Below are 21,238 nucleotides of genomic sequence, written 5' to 3'. Positions count from 1 at the left end.
GTGTGTTTAAACTTCTCTGAAGACAGATCACATAAAAATCAAGATTTTCATGTTTCTGTGTTTTCTACCTGTTCTTTTGATTGGGGAAATGGGTCTGAAAGGGATTGGCTGGGACCTCTGTTGAAGAGCTGCAAAGAAACTAAGGAAACTTCATCTATGTTAGGACTCCAACTAAATCTCCATGCGTTTGGAAAGTGCTGTCATAGAGAAGTACATGTAACTATCAATATTTCAGGGCAGCAATAGGACTGAGAATCCACGAAGAAATGGATATTTGTCTCTTAGGTTAAAGATTAAGCTACAGGCTGTCATCAGCTGATGAGAAACAAGTTGAAGGGTGTGCCAAAGACGACATACAAAAAGAGTCACTGCAACTGCCTGAAATCTAATTTTGGGGTTCCGAGCTACACCGTGGAGTTTCCAGTCGCTCTGGTTCTCCCAACAGCACTTGGACAGAGTTCTCTGCCAGGCTGACAAGTGATGCCTCCTGCAACTCTCCTTACCCATTATAGTTCCATCAGTAGGGGGTTGGCTCAGTTCAGTAAAGTGGGTCATATAGAGACATTTGATTCTCCTGTGTTACTCTTGCAGAAACTGAAGAGTCATTATCTGTCATTTAGATGTCCACTGACCTCAGCCAACAATCAAATACATGGAAAAGAAAACATCTCTTTTAATAACATAAATCTGATTATGTTACTACCTATTCAAAAAGGTTTCATGGCATCCTTTTGTCTGTGGAACAAAATGCAAACTATTCACCCAAACATCCAAGACCCTTGGGAATCTAGTTTCTCTTCCCCCTCCAGTCTTGTTGCCTCCAGTCTTGCCAGATCACTTGGTGTTTCTGAAGGTACGAACTTTCACATTTCTGTGCCTTGTCTAAACTCACTGCTTTATTTCGACCATTTTGATGATACCTAGTCATCATTTAAGACCCTGAACAAACTCAGTTCCTCTAGCAGACTTTGCTTATCCTGTGTTGATTAATCAGAATGAATCAATCTCATCTCTATGGGCTCCCCTCTGCGTTTCCACTTCTGTTTAATGCTTTTGACAGTTGTCCCTAAGTGTCTTCTGGTCAATCTGGGCCACTAAATTCCTAGACAGGAGATCAGCTGTATCTTCATCAACCCTATTTCTTCTTTCTGGGCACACAGGGAGACCTCACCCAGTTTCCCTTGAAGTTAGTTTGAGGGTATGTGTTTGGGTTCTGACTGATGGACTTGGGTAGAAATATAAGCGTTTTCCAGGAAGGTCTTTAGAAAGCTAGTCTTTAATAATACCTGATGAGCCTCCAGTCCTGTTTTGACCTTCTGTGGATCAAGGCCAGAATCACAGGCTAAAAGGAGCCTGGATCCCTAAGCGATTGCTCATAAGACAGCTACCTATCCTCCCTGGAGATTGTGTGAGTGAGGAATAAACCACTAGTACACCAGGCCGTGGAGATTTGGGGATTTCTTGTTATTGCCATATCACCTAGCTTTTCTTGACTAATACAATTCCTAACGTAGAGGGGATCATGTATTATTCATTTCTTATTCCCCCTGGTGCTCAGTGCTTTGCATGCCTTTCCAAAGCGAAACGAAGAGTGAATAAAATACCTGTCCTAAAAATTATATATTTTCATCTAAGAAAGGACTGAAACTCCCTTAAGAGCAACATGTCTGTTTTCTGTGAACATGAGATTAATGATTTAACAAACATGTGTTTCTGGTATTTTCTGGCAGACTTCAGCAATGAGAGTGAGGGGAAGGTGGGTGGAAAGGGTTGCTGCAAGGAACAACCCCATGGCGGTTCTCCCAGTGGTTGGCTTTCCTCCTCCTTTAGGACACGGCTTATTGTCCACCTCTGCAGCAAGACCTTCACAGCTCACCCCACTCTAGGAATCCCACTTCTCTAATATTCTCTATCTTAGCAGTTATCTTCATAGAGTTTGCCCCGGACTTGAAGTATTTGCTTGGTTTGTTTGAATTCCAGATTAGACAGGAAGCTCTGTAAGGGAAGCAACCACCTCTGTCTTGTTCACTGTTGTTTCCAGGTACCGAAAGTATGTGTGGTTCATGGTAGGTACACATGCATGATGATGAGTAAGGGAAGGAAGGAAACAGAAGAACCATGGAGTAACAAAATCACTATCTAGTGGTGGTCGTGGTAGTGGGTCCCAACAGCTCACATTTCAAGACCCCCGAAGTCACAGTTGTACACAGCAAAATAACTAATGCTACTTCTCAGAAGAGTTAAAATTATGTTCAGGAAAATATACTGAAGAAGAAACATGACCGATGCACTAAAAATATGTCCACATGGCATAGTTCAAACACATTTTCACATTTATAGAAAGAAGTCTTAGTTAACTGGAAAAATTATCCAACCCAACACAATTCCTCAAAGGGTCAAAATAAGTACGATATCGCTAATCATTCATTCACCAATCCATTATCATTGCTCAACAAACATTTACTCTGTGTCTAGTACACACAGAATACAGAATATTTCCAGAAGTTGCTGGGAATTCTAAGCAATAGATGACACGCTCCTTCCTCCTCCTCTTCAATGATTTATATATAATTGAAAACATAAAGGAAAGAGACTCTTGTCTCTTAGTTACATCAAGACCAGGTGCTGTGGTCCTATTTCCATTTTGAGTCCAGTGTTGCACCTGACCTGGAATCCTAAGGAAAGTGAATTTTATACTAACCACAATCCCTATTCTCAAATCCCTGCCTGTAGCCACCCCTACCTCCTTCTATAGTACTTTTCATGAAAAGATGCAATGCATTCTACATAGTAAATACTCAGTCAATATTTGCTATGTGGTTAAACAAAAACACCCACAGAGCTCACATTTCTATGGATTTCCCCTTGTGAAGAGAACACATCTCGCCTCTCTTGTACTCTACCAAAGGACTGGTCTCCACATTGTCACTCAGTTCCTGTAATCTGTGGGTCAAAGGCCAGCAGTATTTCCTGAAACCCTCATGGTCACTAGGACCTTCTAGAGCCATTGCCAGCTTGTCTCCCAGACTTGCCAAAATGGCTGCCTGCCCCCTCTCCCCATTCTGAAACAGCGGCTCCATCCTGGAATCTGGGGTGAGGTTCTGAGAGGCAGAGGCTTTTCTTCTTTGAGGCCTATCTCAAGTGTAAAGCAAGTTGAATATTTCTGTTGACTTTTTAAACTCAAGTGATTCCAATGTGTTCCCTAGGAGGCAGCTTAGTAAAATAGAAAGAGCCCTGAATCCACAGTCCAGAAAACTTGTTTTCGTGTTCTGGGACTGCCCATAACTAACTGTGTGATCTAGGGCGCACAGGGTCTTAACCTCTCTGGGTTGGACCAAAAGGTCATCACCTTTCAACTCTTAAAAACTACAAATGTGTTTTTCATCCAAGAAAATATCTCATATGGCAAGGTGTGCCTTTGATGTTTCTTAGTCTCGGTATTCACTTGACACGCGGGGCTTTATTTCTACGGAAGCTTTTCTAGAAAATAGGATGTTTAAATCAATAAGTCTTATGGTATTATTTAAGTTAAACAAACAGCAATTTTGAACAGAAGCTGATTTGAACGCCTTGAATTTATTTGCACGTGAGATGATAATTAGCTGCATAATCCACTGCTTTGTTCAAGGCTTGTGCTGAAATCCCATGTCCCTGGACTGTGATTAGACTTCCTAATAATCCAAAGGGCTGTTCAGAGATTATCTCCACTTCACTCTGGAGATGGGCATCTGAAGGATACTCTCCCCCGAGCTTCCTGAATATGAAGAAACAGCACTTACAAATCCTTCATTAAGTAACTATTTAACTATCAAGGTCATGAAACTGAATGAAATGAAGCACTCAGTCAATCATTAAAGATAGGCTTTTTAAGCAACGCTCATTGTTACTGTCATTACTTCTGCTATCAGGAGGGGAAAGAAATCACTACCTCGGTTTTTTTTGCCAAGGGGAAAGTAGCTTCAGTGGGTTCTGGATCTAGACCTGGAGAGTTTTTCGAAGTCATAGAAGTTAATGTGGAGATACAGACTCCCAGCAAGAAGACTGACAGGTGACCAGGGACGGTCTCTGCTCTGAACTAGTGGGGATGTCTGGCCCGTCCCCGTTTTCTCAAGTGGGCTCGTCTGGGGACACGTTCTCCCAGTGAGCCTACCCTGTACGTTCTTTTTTGTTTCTTAAGCCACCATCTGGAAGCTGCTCACAATGCTGGTCCAGCCTAAGGGGAAATCACTCCCTCTCCATCAACACCCACCAGGCGAAAATAATCAGATATCAATTACTTGGCTGAGGGAGTGAACAGTTGCTAATTAGAAAGGGACTGCTTTCCTTCGTGAATTGATAATTTGGCTTATTATAGTAAAAATAATTTTTAAAGTTTGTTTCCTCAGGAGAGACATGGCATAAACTGAAGGGAAGAGTGGGAAAGGTCAGGCATGGGAGGTTTCTCCTGCAGGATTTCTTCCCAATGCTCTCAATCCATAAAGCCTCTGGCTATTTCTCAGAGGCGTTTCAAGGGATCCCACCACCTGCCTAGGTCTCAGGATTGGTGAACGGCTTAGCCATGCTTTTGGGAGACACAGGTGGACAGGGTGCCACCGTTGTTGTGTTTTGCACATGCTGTGTAAATGACTAATGTAGCCACCCTCCCCTTCCTCCAACGTAGCAGAGAGACAAAGCGGTGGGTCCTCCGCTTTGGGCAGGAGGTCATTTATGCCAGAATGCCAAAATGACATGATGAAGTCACCGGTGGTTCACCGTGGCTTCGTCCTCACCTCACAAGGAGGCGGCGGGGGCGGGGGGGGGGGGGGGAGGCTAAGAGGCTACAGTGTATTGCCCCGTTTTCTCCTCTGTTCCTTTACCTCTAGGAAATGGTATTTCAATGGGCTCAATATGTGCCAGGAATTACTTCAAGGGCTTAACACGTATTAACTCCTTTTATCCTGACAATAGCCTATGTGGCAAGGGCCATCCCTGCCCCACTTTAAAGATGAGGTAAATGAGACACAGAGGATTTAAGTAACATGGCCAGATTCACAACTTGTAGCTGGCAGTGTCAGGATTCAAACCCAGGCTCCCTGACCCCACTGCCCATGCTGTCTACCATTTCACAAATTGAAATTAATGAGTAGGTGCTAAGTTTCAGCTACGTGATGATACTAAGAACACCAGCGAGGAAAAACCACAGATACGGTCTTGTGCTTTCGGATCAGTTGCCTTTAGAGACTGCTCTAGTTGGCGCTGAAAAAACTACAGACGAACAAAGCTGGGCTGCTTTGTTCACTCCTTGAAATCTACCCTCCGCCTCCAGCCCAGGTCTCTGCTACCTGCCTATCTGGGAAGCCCACATCTCTTCACAGTCCTAACCTGTATCGTCCATCGACGCAAGTTCTCCCAATTGCTGGTCCTCGAGGCAACGATCTCGGCTCTGGGTTCTCCCCACTGGATGCACAGGGACTCCTGATCCCCTCCCCTCTTTCCCAAAAGGCATTCAGCTGCTGGCTTTCTTCCCTCACTTCAAGTTTCTCCACACTAAGCATCTCACCCCATACAGTCTCTTTTCTTTGACTATGCACTGTTTGCTTCAACATAAATAGAAAAAAGGCCAAATTCTGACCACCCAATCCAGGCCCCTGCGGGTCACGTGCCGGGGTCCATGACCCAGCTGTCTCTCCGCCTGTGGGTCTTCTTGGTCTATCTGGCCCTCTTGCTTCCTCTCCACCTGCAGGATAGATGCCCCGTGGTGGGCTATACAGGGAGAGAAAAGCCGGGCACAACCAGAGACCAGGAGGGGCATCTCACAGTGGGAAATGGGCACAGCTTCCTGAGTCTATTACATCATTGCTGCTATTAAGGAATGACCAATACCTGTCCAAGAGTCACAGGCAGGAAGCTGAGCGGAGTTTCCAGAGCATGACATTGGAAATTCATTTAATTCAGACAAATAGAGGCAAACGTTAGACTAAATGAGAGAATGTTAAGAAATAGATGACTAACGGGCCGCCTAAAGTTGCCGTAGCTGCCGGACCTGGCAGTCCCCACCAAAGCGACTGTTTGTCCCCCAAGCCTCGACAGTTGCTGGCTTCCTCCTTTCCTTCACGTTCGGTCAGCAGGTCCTGTCGGCACCACCTCCAACGAACGTCCTAAAGCTTTCACGTATCTGCATCTCCGTTTCTGCCTCCCTGGTCCACGCCACCCTCCTCTCTGCCCGCACTCTCCCTCCAACGTCCCGGTTCCACATCGGCCCTTCCCGTCCACCGTCCACACAACGACCAGAGCAAGCTTTTAAAAACACACAGTGGATCCTGTGACTACCCTGTTCAAGGCCTTCCAAAATCCCTAGACTGCATAACGGAATAAAACCCAACCTCCTTGCCATAGCTTGCAGGCCTCTGCAGTTCTGGACACTGCCAGCCTTTCTGACCTCACCACGTGTCACTCTCTCTCTTGGTCCCCAAACCGCAGCCGCACCAGACTTTGTCTCTTCACTGTGCTCACCTCTGGGCCCCTGCTCTTGCCGCTGTTCCCTCTGCGTGGAGGACTCTTTCCCGAGTAACCAAGCGGTTGGCAACTTCTCATCACGCGGGCCTCAGCTCAGACGGTGTCTAGAAAAATCACAACATTCCACAGGTTAGGACAGCGCAGCTCCCACCAGTGTTGGACGGCGGTGTTTCCTAAGTGGCTTCTGAGTAAGTCTACGAATCCGCCAGTGAACAGCTAAAGAGCATCTACTCAGAGAGAGGCCTCTGACGAAGTCAAGTCGAAACCACCCACTCCTGCCTGGCTCTTTGATTTATCGTATCACATTCTTGTAATTTGCTTTCTTCATACTACCTGTGCCCACCTGGAGTGCTCTCGTTCCTTTGTGTTCTGTCTTCCCCCCAAGATGAGAGCTCCCTGGCTCTTGCCCGCTGCTCTATCTTTAGCATCCAGAAGTGCCAGGCCCTGGGCACAGCATAACAAAGGTGACACACGGACACAAGGTACAAAAGGGCCTGAGACTAGGCAGCATTGAGTTTTCGTGCTGGCTTTCCATTTACGAGCTGTGTCAACTTGGAAATGCCGCTTCGGTTTTTCCTTCACTGAGGCTTGGATGATAAGGAAAATGCTGTTAAGATCTAGGTTCTATACATGGGAGGAAAAGGCTTAACCAAGTGGAGCGCTTGGTGCTGGGTCTTTCAGAAATGGATGGGAGCAGGGCACCTGGGTGGCTCAGTCGGTTGAGCGTCCGACTTCGGCTCAGGTCATGATCTCACAGTTCGTGAGTGTGAGCCCCGCATTGGGCTCTGTGCTGACAGCTCAGAGCCTGGAGCCTGCTTCCGATTCTGTGTCTCCCTCTCTCTCTGCCCCGTCCCCACTCGTGCTCTGTCTCTCTCTGTCTTAAAAATAAATAAAACATTAAAAAAAAAAAAAAAGAAACGGATGGGAGTTCTCAGGCCCTGAAACACTTTATGATTCAATAGAAAATGAGCTTACGTTCTTTTTCAGTTTTAAAAGTCACATGTATTATATTCTAATTTCTCCTTAAATTGTTCTCTGTGCAAGGCCTAGGTTGTATTTCTCAATCAATCCCAGCATTTTCTAGATTACATCCGCTTGTCTCCTACCAGCATGGGATGAGTTAGTCTGTGACTCCCTCAATGACCACGAAAAACCTGGCTCATCATCTGAGTCTCTTGTCTCCCAGGTGGGAGGCCGAGGTCCCGAGGGTGTTATGAGATACCAGGGAAGATCTCGAATCCAGAAACTGTTCTTGCCTCCAGCCCACACTACAGCAAATTTCATCACCAAGAGAGCCGCCTGGGCTCATGTCTTGTCAATGGGCTACCCTGGGGCCCAAACAATGGTCTTATGATTCTTCAGCCAATAAACGTTTGGGTGTCTACACTGCCAGATACCATCCTGTCTCACAGAGTTTTCCCTCTGCGGCAGAAACATCAAAGAGTCTCACTTCAAGAGCCCAGAGTTCTATAACCCAAAGCCACTTTGGTCTCCCCTTCTAAATCGTAAGCTGAATAAGACCAGAAACTGCTCTATGACCTCAAGCCGTTGTAAACATACGAGGGTCCATTAATCAATTAAAACAATAATAAATCTATGAATGAATACATTGGAGGTGGGGGACAAGCAGATGTTTTCAAAGAACTGGCACACTATAATCTATGAAAAGCTGCATATTCAAGTAGGACACTTGAGATTCTTGTATGAATGGAAAGACTGGAATTTTTTTTTTAAGCTCTTCCCAAAGTTGAGAGCTGGCCAAAGAGTTTTCTAGCCTACTGCCTCTTCCCTAGTTTCAGGATTAAACTGTATTTGATTTGATTATATAAGAAAAAGAGAGAAGAGACTTTGGCCTGAATAACTAACCACAGGGCCATTCTTATCTAAAGTGTACATAGAGGTATTTTTTTCATCCCTAAAGTAAGGTCATTTCACACACGCACACGCACATGAAACATGCCAGCGTGGCAGGTGGCTCCTTTTTCCGGGTCCTCTGCCTGAGGATGCAGAGCTGGCGGGCTGGTCTACACTGGCCGTAGACACAGAGAAAATCCAGGTTTCCTAGGAACTGGAGGGTTGCTTTGTCTCGGCTCAATGTCTTCAGCAAGCCAGCTGCCGCACATGGTTCCCTGGTAGTAATTCAGTCACAATGCTCTATAAAATGGTGGCCTCCCTAGGGCTCCAAGGATCGAAGGGATCAAAGACAGAAGTGGAACTTCTGGTTCCCTTTGTAAAACTATGCAGAGAGCCCTATGGTCACCCCAGAAACACCTTCACTCTGCTTGGTCCTGGGTTTAACCCTATGTGTCCCCTGGGGACTTCAGCGTCTACTGAGCCTTCTGATAAGCCTGCTATGGAAATGCAACTTGGATCCAGCCACTAAGATTTCCAATCCCAAATCGGGACCCATGGTCTGGAACATGATCTGGTAAGGAGTCAATTCTGGAGTATTAATTACTACATTTATCACTTTACCACTCCTGGGAAACTCTACTGGTTTTAAATACTGAAATATGGGAATATGAATCCTGGCTCTGCCCTCTGTTAACAAATCCCTCCTGATTTGTTAATAATAATAATAATTTTTATTAATTATTATAATATAATAATATAATATATGATATAATAATTATTAATTATTATAACATAATGATATATGATATAATTATTATTATATCATATATAATATATTATATAATAACAATTAATTATTAATAACAACTAATAACAATTATTAATTATTATAATATAATAACATATGGTATAATTATTATCAATTATTAATAATTAATAATTATTATTAATAATAATGCCCCTGCAACCACTTCCACCACCCAAGATGTCCACACCTTAATGGAACCTATAACAATGCTACCTCACATGGAAAAGGGACAAAAATTCAATTAAGCCTCTTGAGATGAGATGGTGACCCTGGATTAGCCGGGAAACCCAGTGTAATTATCTGGGGTGCTAGAGGTAGGAGGCAAGAGGCAGGGTCAGAACCACAGAAGGAGATGGGACCATGAAAGATTCAGTCAAAGATTTGCAGATGCTATCTTGCTGGCTGTGAAAATGGAGGGCGGGGTCATGAGCCAGAGGATGCCGGCAGGCTTCAGAACCTGGAAAAAGCAAGGAAGCAAAGTCTCCCCCCAGCCTCCATAGGGACACAGCCTGAGTCTGGCCAGCACCTTGACTTTAGCCACATACAACCCATATCAGATTTCTGACTTCCACACCTGTAATAGAGTACACTGATATTGTTTCAAGCCACTATGTTTGTGGTTCTTCATTGTAGCAACAAGGGGACACTAATACAATAGCTAGTGTCATCACTTCTTCTAATCTATGCACAAATGCCTTTTTGACCATGGATTTGATAACCAAAACAGAATATTAACTCACTGGATGCTTGAGGAGATAAAGTCAAGAAGACCAAGAGAAAGATGAAGAACTCAAAAGTAGGGGACCAGGAGAACACAGATATTTCACGATTGCCCCTATAACTTGCTTATTAGATACAAAGTAGGTAACACTGACTCGTTTTGTTTTATTTCATTTCATTTTTAAATGTTTATTTATTTACTTTGAGAGTGTATGTTCACAGGTGTGGAAAGGGGCAGAGAGAGAGGGAGAGAGAGAGAATCCCAAGCAGGCTCTACACTGTCAGTGCAGGGCCTGATGTGGGGCTCAATCTCACAAGTGTGAGATCATGACCTGAGCCGAAATCAAGAGTCAGATACTTAACCAACTGAACCACTCAGGTACCCCTTCACTGATTTATTTTAAAAAGAACTTCTAGGTTATAACTGGAATCAGTATCCAATTTGGCTCAAACTTTCTTTTTAACAACATCAGTATCTGAAGCCCTAAAGTAGGATCCCAGTAATGAACTTCAGATCTTACAAGAGGCTTTTAGTTCATTAGCCCTTCTTTCTACTATATTTGCTCCATCAGGAACATGAACTGAACACATTAGTATTTATAAACACCCTTATACAACAATGTAAGAAAAAAAAAAGAGTACTTGAGAGTTAACATTCTTTGGACTAGAAAATTCAGTTAATTAAAATATTCTCTAAGCTTCCATTTTAATCAAAGTTTTATTTGAATGTGCTAATGGGTATAGTAAATCACAAGGCTGGGAGAAGAAGGAACTCTTTCTGCACTAGAAATGAATGGATCCGAGCGCAGATTTCATCACGCCAGAAAGCCCTTCTGCGACCCCCTACCCCATTGCCCTATTTGATTATCTTCATTGACAATCTGAGCTTATGTTATTTATTTATCAGGTCCTTCCCTCTTTCTTCTCGCTAACATGCCAGCCCTTCAAGGACAGGAACTTTATCTTGTTCACAGCTACCTCTGTAGTACTCAGAGCAGTGCCCAGCACATAGTACGTGCTCAATAGATAGCCATTGACTTCCATTGGCTTCCCCCATTGGGCCAGCATGGTGTGGAATTTCATGTAATCCTTGCAACTAGCATAGTAGGACGAGGGTGTTGGTCCCATCCTACACACGAGGAGATGAACGGACAGCACGACTTCTCAGCGAGTTAACACCAGAAGCCAGAAGAATAGCTTTTTCTCTCCAAGGGTTGGGTGAGGATGGAAGGATGGTGAAAGAAAATATGCAAGTGTCAGCCTGAGTTTTAACTGAGAGTAGCAGTGGGGTTAGCTGGAAACCTAGACCTTCGCACAGGCTCAGCCTAGTCTGCCCGGCTCAGGTCTGCCCGGCTTACTTACCCTGCTCTGTTCAAACGTCCACTCCCACCCGGGCTTTATTTCTCCTAAGAAACCATCACTCAGCTCCCTTCCTTTCCAGGGCATTTCCTCTGCACACCCAGGCAGAGGGGGCCGTGGCTCTCAGAGACTGAGAGGACTCTTATGTCTGCTATATCCATGCCGACGTGGTCGTTGGCGCCTCCTGTGGGGTGAGATGTAGGTACAGAAAGGCCCCTTACCCACAAGCCTCTTCTCCAGCAATCCCACAATGCCTACATTTCTGCTACTAGAATTCCACTTTTGATTGAAACAAGGTGTTTTCAGAAGGTATCTGTTAAAATACAGATTTATTGGTTTACTTATTTTACCTTGGAAAGGATCATGGACACTCATTAATGATCTGACATGAATTATTGTGTAAGATTAAACATCTGAGAGCAGATTTCTGAGACAACGAATGCTTAAATAGGTAAGTGTGGTTGGGGCAGGTGGGAAGAGGTGGGTGGGGGTGAGGAAAGAAGGAAAGGAACACATATGTGCCAAGCAAGGATTTCAGAGTCCTAATGAAGACATGATCGAACATAAGGTGTGATCCTCATTATGGTGGAGTCACTGTGTATTTATCAGGCACATTTAACTGATCTTAATTTAAAATGAGAGAAAGAGAGAGACTGAAAGAAAACTTAAATAAATCTACATACCATGGATACCGTGGGACCCCTGCCATCCCACTTAACGGCCCATGTGCCCCACAGTGCGTGAAATGAAGGAAGCATGAAATGACTGGTCTCGTGTCCTGGGGGCCTCTCAGAGTGTGAGCAGCTCTCTAGGCTGTGAGGGATTCCAGTGTTTGGAGATACACATTTTCCCCCATACAATATGGGCCCCAATTAGAAGACAACTACTTCACCAGGTGTTCCATTAAAGAAACATTATGGACACTGGAGGAAAAAACAACCTGCGTTGGATTTAGTGGCAAATAATGGTTATCTTTGACTTATTCTTGATTGCTTTCTTTCTCCCACACCCCATCCAACCCCTCAGTTACCCCCATCAACTCGCCCTCCAAAGCATAAACTCATCTGTCGCTACCCCCCCGCCATCCCCGCCACCGCCCCAAGTCCGAGCTCCCAGCATCTCCTGCCTTCACTGCTACAAATTTCCTCCCCGGTCTTCGTGTTTCCCTCCTCCCACGCTGCCATCCCTCTCCATGCAGCTGCCAGAGAGAGCTTGAAAAGGGGGACCGGTCACATCCTGCCCCTGCTTAGAACCCTCCTGGCACACTTGGAAAACAAATGAGCCCGAAATGATGTAGTTCCCCACCTTAACCACCCAGCCTTAGTTTGGACAACTTCCTCTTAGCCTGCTTTACTCTGGCTCATTCTCTCCTTAGGAGCTTTATCCTGGCTGTTCCCTCTGCCTGGATGCTCTTTCCTTTAATCTTCACGTGGAGGCTCCTTCTTATCACTCAGATCCCCGCTGAAATGCTGTGCTGTTGGAGGGGCCTTTCCTCATCATTCCCTCTTACTCCTAAGTCTGCGAGTAATGCTTAATGTTCACAGAAGGGTGAGGACTGTCCCCCTCCGCCAAATAGCTGGGACCCATTAAAGCAGTGACTTTGCTATCTTGATCACCTTTGGAGAAAGGTCTCTGACATGCAGTACAGGCTTCAAGTGAATTCATCAAGGACACACCTAACTATCTTCGTTCTCTGCTTACTTGCTCATTTCAGAACCTGACCCCTGGGGAAAAAAAATATGGGTCCACTATGAAAATAAATAAACATTTTATAGATGAGGAAAGTGAGCCTAAAGAGATTCAGTAATTTGCACACACATTTGGAGCACAGCACATGTGAAGCCACTTCTCATGACCTTTAAGAAAATATATTTTCCGCTTTAAGAGAGTAGACAGTGGCTCTTCTCAGCTGGAGACAGGTACTTCAACAGGGTAAAGTGTCAGTCTCTACAGAATACAAGTCCTCATTTAGAAATAACACCTATACAAGAAAAAAAAAAAAACAACACCTAAAGTGTGTGTCCATTTGGGTTTAATCCAAAGGACCAATGACAAACGAGTCTCTGGTGTTTAGTGTGGGCTCTGGAGACCAGGGTCCATCAGAAGAGGAGGCTGGGCTGCACGTCTCGGAGCCTGGGCAGCCTCACACTGTACTCTCAGCTCATGGTATCTCTAGATCCCGTGACTTTCTCTAGAGGCAAACTCCCTTGGCTATCTTGTCAGGAACATCCAGGAAAACATTGGAATCAAGGTTTGAGTGGCAGTTTGTTGGGTCGGACCAAAAGAGTCAAGAATCAGAATCCCAGGGCTACTAGGAGTCTTGAAGATCGTCTAGTCCAAGGGCCCATCCATTGCCTGGACCCTCTCTACTCCATCCCACCACTGCCCCTTCTGAGCTCGAACACCTGCAGCAACGGGGAGGCTCTTCCCCTTTCGGAAGCTCCCATCTCTGCAAAGATCTAGTCAAACTAGACTATTAGAAAACTTGGCCTGTATTGATTGGAGGATCTGTCTTCCTTTTGCTTTTCTGCTCACCCTCGTGACAGTTCAAGGCCTTTTAACATGGAAAAGCAGCTCTGTTTCCTCTCCTTCAGGCCAACCTCCTACTTCCTTCAGCCTCAGCTACCTTCGCAGGGATAATCTTGGGCCCTTTCACTAATCTGATTACATTTTCCAGTCTGTCTAAATCCCTTTTTCAATGCCGTGCTCAAAATGGTGAACAACACTCCACATAGGATCTGATATGTTGTGTACAGTATGTGTTTCAGACAGTGTGGAGATATCATCCCTCATTCTGTATTTCTCTTAGGGCGGTGCAAGCATATGGACGACTATGTGCCTCACAAGTCTATTGCTGTGCTTACCATCCGATGGAATGCCTCAGTCTTTCAACACCCTCGCCTGCATACATAGGTATCTCAGAGTCAAGGAACGTTTTAGGGAAATTCAACACCACAGAAATGGTTTCACATGCATCCTGTGGACTCTGGTCAACCAGTTCTGATGTTCCAGCCTTTACCCGTAGCAGGGGCCTCATCAGGACCTCATTCTAGGGGCAGAGCTTGAGGACTATGGGCCAAGTCATACATAGTCATGGTCCTAAGGAACCCAGTTCAGGTGCCAGGGCTGGTGTTTTAGCATCCGATCTTACAGGTGTGGGCATCGTTGGGAACTGTGCAGAGCTATAGGGTTGACCATGGGAACGTGAATCCAAAGATAAGTCAAAGCCTGAAGGGTCACTCTACATGTTTGTGATAAGCAAGACATGCTTATTACCTCGTAAGAGCCCCAGACATTGTCCAGTCCAGATCCTTTCTAGCAAAGATCCAACACACAAGTGAGCAATATCCAGAAGTCTGGGAACAGTCTGGAGAAACTGGGTTCTCAGATCTGGGAATTAGGACACTGGGGTGCACAGCGGTCCTCAGTATCAGAGAAACCAAAATGCAGGTCAGGAATCAGAACGGGGACACTGAGGGCAGACAGACACTGACTGCATGATGAATTGCAGCCTGATTCCAATTCAGCAACCTATTTCCTCACAGCCTGTAAGTGGAAGTGAGAAGGAGCCTCATCTTTGCTTGTTGTCCAACAGCATCAAAGGCTCACCTTCTCCTGTGTTCTCTGGCTTCCCCCGCGGAAATTCTGGCAACCTTGTCTCTGGGTCCCAGGACACACAGTCAGGTCTGCAGGTTCCCTGAATCACCAAACAGTAACAGCTGGTGCAGCTATAGATGCAAAATGCAAATTAGCCAACTACCACTCGATCTTTGTTTCCATTTTAAAAACCGATACCACAATTTCCCCCTTGTCTTCAAGCAAAGTTAGGTGCCCCTTTAATAAATGTTCATTGTATGCTGTGTTTTCCTTTCACGACTTTCGCCACAAACACAAGTAATTGTCTGTGTAGTAATTTGTTTGGTATCTGTCTCCTTGATAGACAGCGAAAACAAGCACTATGTCCGTCTTATTCATTACCTTATCGCCTAGTACCTAAAGCTATGTCTGGCACACAGTGTGTTCATAAATATTACACAAATACAATGAGCAAGACAAATCAGGGCCAGAGGTGGGATTCCACTTTGAGACCAAGATATTTCTATTACTCCCTATGTAGTCTTAAAGGTTAAAAGGTTTACCAGCTAGCCCACTCCATTGACTCAGACAGTTTGGGGTCCGGTGCCTAATTCACTCCCAGCCTGTTAACAATATCCAGCCATCTTTGATGTCACCTCCCTTATCCATTTTTCTGGTGTCCTTCCTCATTTTCCTGTCTTTGGATTCTAATTTCTTCCATCTCTGTTCTCTGGTATGGGTCTGACTTTCTTATTTAAAGGACTGTGGATACTATTTTTTCTTGGTTTGTTTTCTTCCTATACTACAGGCTGTGGTATTCTTGTATTTAAGGCCACCAATGTTGGATTGTCTTTTTGCATATTTTGTGAACCCTTAGCAAGTTCCTACAGGAGTCCTTCTGCCAATCCGGCCTCCCTGAAAGGCCGGATGCTATGGCCTGGATGTCTCTGCAGAATTCAGTTGACTCATTTTTGTGATTAATCCAAGGGATCTTTTATTCAACATTTATTTACATAACGATACAGAAAATTTAAGACTTCCTCCTTCTCCAAAATTGACAGTAATTTTTGAGGGAGGTGCTCTTTTACAACAGAATGGAGGAGAGAGAATTGGGACAATATCTAAGACAAAGACATCAAGAGGGGCAAAGTTAAATATCATTGGCTAGTTAAGAGGCATAGGCTGGCCATTTAATGAGCCACAGCTTCCAAATCTCTAAAATAAAGGAATTAGATAGTTTCTCAAGTCCTTTCCATTATGATTGTCTAGTATTTTGAATTTTAGAAAAAAGTTCTTTATAGAAATATTATTTTAAGAATAATCGCTAACTGTCACAGTTTGAACAAAATCAGAACTTTGTGTTAATTTTTTCATAGTCCAAGTTGGATTTACATTTGTGCCTTTGACAAAATAAGTATTGGCTTTTTAGATTTTTTTAATTACCATGGGACTAGCATATTGACATGGTTCTCAGAGCAATCTTAGGGCACAGGGAACTGCTTGTAATTCTAGTAATCCCGCAGTAGGTTACTCACACTTTGGTATTTGGTTTGACATTTATTTTTCTTCTTCACTCAAATTGATTTAAATATCATTAGCCTCCCAAAATGCACCAAAGGGTAATTGCATTGACTATTTTGGCTCTGCCCAGCTATTACTTTGCAATTCATCTTTTACGGCAAAACTTCCCTTGTGAGCAGGCCAAGGAGGGCTGAGCTTGAAACTTGGTCACACCTTCTGAACAAGCGTAGAGTCTATTTTAAATGTAACTGAAGCAAATCAAAGGATAGGACAAAACACTTGCTAAATGGCAAATGGCTGATTTGGAACTGCGTATGTGAGAGTGTATGTTAGGCGAGGTCTGAATGGAACTGTTGAATTGTGCTGCATGACAAAGGAAAAAAGGATAAAGCAATTCCCATGAAGGCATCTTCGCTGAAAAATCTCCCTGATTGATTACACATCTCACAACATGGGTTAACTTGAAGATTCAAGTAACCCAAAGGCTTCTAAGAGCCCATCAAAGAAGAGAGCAAGGACCTTTGGGACTGTAGGACTAACAGTCTCCAAATAAGATACTTTTCTTCCCAGGGGGTCAGAGCCTAGAAAAAAAGAAGAGAATAAGGCAGTCTCTGTCACCTAGGAATGTAAATATTTTGGGAAACCGGTTTTTTGAAATCTCCTTTTTCTAACTGAGATTCCAAATCTTGGGGAGTTTGGGTTTATATGGGAGGAATCTCCCACCGTCATCTTATCCTTCTAAATATCTGTCATGATATTAATGTGGGTTCTGTTGAAACTGAAAAGGAGCACTACTACAGTGGTTCTAACCCGAAACTGAAGCAGTTTTCCTTGTGATTCTTCTGCTGAATTTGTGTTATGGATCTTACTTTGCTAATAAAGCAGCCAGTGCCCTGCCTTTAGGACAAAGGAAGAGTCAGCCAAGATGGGGCACAAGCAGACAAAAGAATAATAACAAGGCAACAAGGGGCGCCTGGGTGGCTCAGTCAGTTAAGCATCTGACTTTGCCTCCGGTCACGATCTCACTGCTTGTGAGTTCCAACTCTGTGTCGGGCTCCGTGCTGACAGCTCGGAGCCTGGAGCCTGCTTCGGATTCTGTCTCCATCTCTCTGCCCCTCCCCTGCTCGCTCTCTTTCTCTCTCTCAAATGTAAAAAAAAAATAATGGTAACAATTTTAAAAACATCAAAAAAATTTTGGAAACTAAAATTAAAAAAAAAAAACACAAGGCAACCAAAGCAAAAATAAACAAGTGGGACTATATCAAAAAACCTGTACAGCAAAGGAAACCAACAAAAACGAAAAGGCAACGTACCGAATGGGAGAAACTATTTGCATATCTGGTAAGGGGTTAATATCCAAAATATGTAAGGAACTCATGCAACTCACTGGGGGAAGAAAGCAATCTGATTTAAAAATAGGCAGAGAAACTGCATGTACATTTTCCCAAGGAAGACATACAAGTGGTCAACAGGCACATGAAGAGGTGCTCAGCATTACAAAACACCAGGGAAATGCAAGCCCAAACCATAAGGAGATACTACCTTACACCTGTTAGAATGACTATTATCAAAAAGACAAAAAATAACAAGTGTTGGCAAGGCTGTGGAGAAAAGGAAACCCTTTTGTACTGTGGGTCATAATGTAAGTTGGTATAACCACAGCAGAAGCAGCAGGAGGGATGCTCAAAAATTTAAAAATGGGGTGCCTGGGTGGCTCAGTCTGTTGAGTGTCTGAATCTTGATTTTGGCCCAGGTCATGATCCCAGGGTCATGACATCAAGGCCCCCTCCACCCACTCCCATCTGACTCCATGCTGAGTGTGGAGCCTGCTTGGAATTCTCTCCCTCTCTCTCTCCCTCCCTCCTTCTCTCTCTCTCTCTCTCTCTCTCTCTCTGCCCCTCTTGCCTGCTCATGCTCTCCTTCTTTCTCTCTAAATAAATGAATGAATGAATGAGTAAATAAATAAATAAATAAATAAATAAATAAATAAATAGAAATAGAACTCCCACACCATCCCACAGCCCCACTTCTGGATATTTATCTGAAAGAAACAAAAACACTACTTCAAAAAGATACCTCTGTGTTGATTGCAGCATTATTTACAATAGTCAAGAGGTGGAAACAATCTAAGTGTGCCCTGACAGATTAATGAAATGGATTATTCAGCCAAGGAAAGGTAGGAAATCCGGCAACATAGATAGACCTTGAGGGCACTATGCTAAGTGAAATTGGTCAGAGAAAGACAAATACTATGTGATCTCCTTTTACCTGGAATATTTTGAAAAATGAACTGAAAGATACAGAGAATAAATTGGTAGCTGCCCAGAGGCAGGTGGGAAGGTAGGTGAAATGGGTGAAACTGATCAGAAGGTACAAACTTCCCCATAGAAGATAAACAAGTTCTAGGGATGTAATGTACAGCATAATGACTATATTAGCAACATTGTATATTTGAGAGTTGCTATGAGAGGAGATCTTGAAAGATCTCATAACACACACTTAATAACTATGTGTGTAACACGATGGATGTTAATTAGACTTACTGTGCTAATCATTTCACAATATATACATATATCAAATCCTTTTGTTGCACGTCTAAAACCAGTACAATGTTATATGTCAACTGTATCTCAATTAAAAAAAATTTTTAGGGGTGCCTGGGTGGCTTAATTGGTAAGGGTCTGACTTTGGCTCAGATCATGATCTTGCAGTTCATGAGCCTGAGCCCTGTGTCAGGCTCGGAGCCTGGAGCCTGCTTTAGATTCTGTGTCTCCTCTCTCTCCGCCCCTCTCTTACTCATGCTCGCTCTCTCTTTCTCTCCCCCCGCCCCCTCTCTCAAAAATAAATAATACATTTTTTAATGTAAAAATATTTTTAGAGAATAAAAACTCAAATTCTTGTAGAGATCCTATTTTGTGGGGAGTTCATCTACTTTCCCTGTGTATTCCCCTCCCTTCTCAATCTTCCCTCTCTCCCTCCTCTAGCATTTCTTCCTTTTCTATAGGTCACTCTTTTCTTACCCAAGTCTTGAAACTTGACAACTCCAACCCTGGATTGGCAACACCGAGTATCTCAAGAAATGTTGGAATATTCTCCCAGGAATACTGCTCTATTCAAATTAAAGTTTAAAAAGTGTATTTTCTCTCTTAAAAATCGGAAGCAGTCTCTCTCTGGTTTCCAGGTCTGTTTGTAAGGAGCTTGGGAGTTTCCACCCCACTCTACCAACTGGAGAGCTGAGCAGACTGAAAAATTAACAACTCTTATTGGATCTGCTAGACATGGAAGGACACAGGGCAAACCACTGCCCCCCAAGACTGGGGAGACAGACAGGAGAATACAGGGGGTCATGGCTTTCGGGAGCAGAAACTTGCCAGCGGAAAGTGCCCTGGGGACCAGTATCAGGGTAGGAAAACCTGAACTGAAATGGAGGAGTTGCTGGAGACTCAGTGCAGACAACACAGGAAAGTTAAAAACTCCAGGGGACCGAGTCATAGGGGAGCCCTCACAAAATTATGAGATTTAACTCAAGCAGCGCGGTCAGGTTCCCACAGTAAATATCAGGGGAAAATCCCCTTGTGCTTCTTACAAGGTGGAAAGGGAACAAAACCATTCTCAAATATGCAAGAGCATTCTGTTCTCCTTAACAAGACCTGCCCTGAGGGGGAAACTAGTTAACCAAAGCCTAACTTACTGGGATATCATCAGAGCTGAACAACCATGAGGGAAAGAAAATACCCAACTGCAGCCCACTCCAGACAATCCCCCCTAAGGGATAGGGGAATGAAGAGAAAAAAATCCAAAAACAGTTGCAAAGTTTGAATTTAGCACAGGCTCAGTAAAAGACTGAGACCTAGGGGCACCTGGGTGGCTCAGTCGACTGAGCGTCCGACTTCGGCTCAAGTCATGATCTCGCGGTCCGTGATTTCGAGCCCCACATGGGGCTCACTGCTGTCAGTGTAGAGCCTACTTCAGATCCTCTGTTCCCCTGTCTCTGCCCCTGCCCCACTCCTGCTCCCCTTCTCTCAAAATAAACATTAAAAAAAGAAGAAGAAATGACAAGCCAATTGAGACAGAACAAGCATCAGAACCAGACATGGCAGGGAGGTTGGAAATATCAGACGGAGAATTTAAAACAATGTGATTAATATGCTAAGAGCTTTAATGGATAGAGTAGATGGCATGCGAGAACACGTGGGCAACACAAGCAGAGATGGAAATCCTAAAAAAGAAGTATTCCTAACCCATTCTAGGAGGCCAGCTATCAGGCCATGAAAAAATATGGTAGAATCTTCAGTGGATATGACTAAGGGAAAGAAGACAATCTGAAAAGGCCGTATGATGCTGGCTGCATGATGTTCTGTAAAGGGTAAAACGATGGAGACAGGAGAAAGGTCAGTGGTTGACAGGGGTGAAGGAGGTGGGGAGGGAAGGGATGAGTAGGTAGAGCACACAAGCCTTCTGAGCAGTGAAAATTACCTTGAAACACACCATCATGATGGATACATGTCATTATACATTTTTCCAAATCTATAGAATGCTAAACACCAGCAGTTAACCCTCAGGTAAACTATAGACTGTGGGTAATTATGTGTCAATGTAAGTTCATCAGTTGTAAAACATATAACACTCTTGGGGCACCTGGGTGGCTCAGTCAGTTGAGCATCCGACTGGTTCACATCATGATCTCATGGCTCATGGGTTCAAGCCCCACATCAGGCTTTGATGGCAGCACAGAGCCTGCTCTGGATATTCTGTCTCCCTCTCTCTCTGCCCTGCCCCCACACGCATGCGGGCATGCTCTCTTTCTCTCAAAAAAGAAATAAACATTAAAAAAACTTTTTAAATATATCACTCTGGTGAAGGGTATTGGTAATAGAGGAGGGTGGGGGTGATGCAAGGTGATAT

At 44.1% G+C, this 21,238-nt stretch overlaps 1 protein-coding gene across 7 annotated transcripts in view; it reads right to left on the bottom strand.

The window, feature by feature from the left end:
• ERI1 (exoribonuclease 1) overlaps positions 1 to 21,238 on the bottom strand; it is a 321,125-nt gene that overhangs the window by 94,049 nt on the left and 205,838 nt on the right. For 3 of the 7 annotated variants that reach the window (XR_006596383.1, XR_006596385.1, XR_006596388.1), the window contains 2 exons: positions 14,846 to 14,964; positions 6,493 to 6,599 (listed from right to left, as the gene is read on the bottom strand). The gene's annotated coding sequence lies outside the window, so the exon portion shown is untranslated. Of the gene's footprint in view, positions 1 to 3,556; positions 3,755 to 6,492; positions 6,600 to 14,845; positions 14,965 to 21,238 lie in introns of those variants that run through there. The other 4 variants (XR_006596384.1, XR_006596386.1, XR_006596387.1 and 1 more) reach the window with 3 other exon arrangements.

The sequence above is a fragment of the Felis catus genome, chromosome B1 (genome assembly GCF_018350175.1).
Source record: "Felis catus isolate Fca126 chromosome B1, F.catus_Fca126_mat1.0, whole genome shotgun sequence".
NCBI lineage: Eukaryota > Metazoa > Chordata > Mammalia > Carnivora > Felidae > Felis > Felis catus.
This window is presented reverse-complemented; position numbering and strand designations above follow the sequence as displayed.